This window comes from Magnolia sinica, chromosome 4, assembly GCF_029962835.1.
Source record: "Magnolia sinica isolate HGM2019 chromosome 4, MsV1, whole genome shotgun sequence".
NCBI lineage: Eukaryota > Viridiplantae > Streptophyta > Magnoliopsida > Magnoliales > Magnoliaceae > Magnolia > Magnolia sinica.
Window position 1 is genome coordinate 537,869 of NC_080576.1, and position 3,184 is coordinate 541,052.

Consider the following 3,184-nt stretch of genomic DNA (forward strand, 5'->3'; position numbering starts at 1 on the left):
AAACATAGTCCATTCCATAGGAACGTTTATTTGCCATCAAAGTTGTTTATAAGGTCACGAAAACTTAGATAAAAAGACCGCACAAAAATCACCTTGAGCCCACGACAACTTTTTAATAATCAATTACCAGTATTTCCTATACTATGGCCTAGCTAGTTGAGATTTCCTGCACTATAGACTAGCTTAGATTTGAATCAGCTTCATGTTTTGGATCAATGCTCTAAAATAAGCTTTCAATGTGGATGGACGGCTTGGATGTAGTCACATACATCACAGTGGGCCCCACAATAAGAAATCCCACCCACTTCAGTGGATCTGGGGATCTACCCAAGCGGCAATCTGTCTGGTTTACTGGTTATCCGTGTTTGGCCGGTTGCATTGGGTGGGGTTACACGGGATGAACTAGTTTTAAGGTAACGATAATGTTGTCAGTGGATGGGTAAGGCTCCACGGTATTGCAAGATCCCGGGATAGGTCTTGATGGTCTGTTTGAATAAGTTGTAATATCCCAGGAGGACTACATTGGTTTCCGTGATTGGCTAGCAACGGTGAAAACCCTCCACCGGCGGTGGGTGAGATGCAGTGGATTGTGGTGAAAATGCACTGCATTTATGTTTATATCACCACATTTTATAGGCCCACAATGATGTATGTATTACATCCACACTGTCTATCCATTTTATGAGACCATTGTAGGGCATGGGCCCAAAAAAGAGGCATATCAGAATCTTAAGTAAACCACGCCACATAAACTAGTAAGATTTAACATCTACCATTGAAAGCTTCTAGCAGGCCACAGAAGTTTAGAATCAATCTGATATTTATTTTTTACCTATGTGATATTTGTTTTTTACCTTCACACGGGTCTGTGTGACCTTATGAACATCTACAAATAAATATCATGATGGGCCTTCGGAAGGTTTCGACGATGGGAATCATTATCCTCACTATTTTATGTGGTGTGGTCCACTTGATCTTTGTATCTATCTCATTTTTGGGTTTATGGCTTAATATAATATCTCAGAATGGATGAATGGTATGGATATAATACATATATCATAGTGGGCTCCATGAAACTTGGTGACACCCTTACACTTCAGTGCAACATACTAATTTTTTTCTTCTTCTTAAATCCATGCGAGATTCATTATGGTAGTTGTAAATCCTGCCGGACTGGGAGAATTTAAATTTTTATCCTGTTCAATTTCCAAAGTCTCGAACCAATACCACAAAGCTAATAACCAAACATACATGAAGTTTGAACCATTGATTTTTCTTATTCAATCCCAGGTGATCATCCCCAATGCAGTTGGCCAAGCAGGCCTTAAAATGAGGTCTTGGCATCGATTCCCGAGTGGGGGTGGCTAACAATGATGTGTGAACTGACAGTGCTTGTGTACTAACAAGCTAACAAAAAAAAAAAAAAAAGCAGGCCTTAAAATGATTTGTCAAAATAAATGAACGGTATGGATAAAACATATCCATCACAGTGTCCTCACAAAGCCGGACAAAATCATCTGTCTCTAGCTAAGTCATAGTGGGGGCATAATCCGCGCCATGAGATGGGACCCCACTTTAGTTTTGTAGACTCATTGAAGTATTTACATGCCATCATATCCATTCATCTAATATGCTTCATGTAACACTACGAAATTTAAGAATTAATTATGTCTGTAATCTCTGAATTCTTAAGTATCACTTTTAATGCAAATGATTAATTTAATAACATAAATTTAAAAGATATCAAATCCATAATAAAGAAACTCAACCTCAACGGTGTATATGTATATTAATTGAAAGAATAGTATGTAAAACATACAATCAACCATATAAACAATAGAGTCCATTCAACCTCGGGATTCAACATATACATGTTTAAAAAATAAAAAATCTAAGTCTGCCATCTTTAAACTAGTCTCCACAAAGATATGATGAAAATGAAGGGATGACAACCTAAAATAGATAATCAGCAAATTGATAACATTAACCATGGTCTACCACTCCTTCATGTTTCACTATTATTTTATCGGTACTTGCATCACAAACATTTTGTTGGTGTTTTAAAACACCATCTCAAAAGGGAGTGAATGATCAACTCAATGTTACCATTCCCTACGTTAAACATAATATCAACATGATCAGGTTCAAGTAATGAAACATAGCATTGCAAGCAAGTCCTAATCTACTTGTTTAATGCATATTTGCAAATGCATGTACGCATGATCCGAACAATATTAAAGTGAGGCTCTCTCGCCTACCATGCAATGGGGCCCTCTCGCCATCCACACTGTATAACATCCCCTTTTTTTTTCCAACAGTGGGTTCCACTGTTTCCTATGATGTGGCCCACTTGAGCTTTGGATTGCCTTAATTTTTGGGCCCATGCCCTAACTTTAATAGGCAAAACCGATGGGCGGAGTGGATTTGTCATGACATCTCTGTGGGCCCCACTATCGTTTTAAAAAAGAAGAAGAAGAAGAAAGAATTTAAATAACATGCAACAACACGTCACCGCCCATAGCAACCACTCCCTACTTTTCTCTCATTCATTCCTTCTTCTTCGTTGCATAGTTGCACACTACCCTGACCCGTTGATCCACGTCATTCATCATACTAGTACCCACTAGCTGATCTGAACCATTCATTGGAATGACACATCTGTGTAACCTCAGCCGTTGATATCTCTCGCCCAAAAACCTCTGGTGTGGCCCACCTTGAACCTCAATCAAATTGATTTTAAACTTCATCTCTTGTCCTGTTGCTATAAAAACAATGGACGTTGTAGATTTTTACATAGGATGCATCTGTGGACCTCACCTCATCTCACTAGCTTGGAATTCTGTAAGTATGACAGGGATTTTCCGTTTTAGCTTCAACGGCAATGTTGCACGGGTCTCTGTACTAGGCAATCCATGTAAGGCTCTCTCCTCAAATTGTAACCGTTATTTTTCCTCATCCAATGCTCCGCGACTCTCCATCACATCCCCACTTCGGAGAGCTAATCAAAAAGCTCCAATCTCCCCGCTTTCTCATCTGTTTTCCTGTCTTTATCAACCGCCAAAAGACAAGACCCAAATTTTCTGAAACCCACCAGCAAAACACATTGAGAACATCGATCTTTCATTACACCAAGCTCCCAAGTATTGATCTCCATCGGTTGGAAGAATTGAAGCCCTCAAATCCT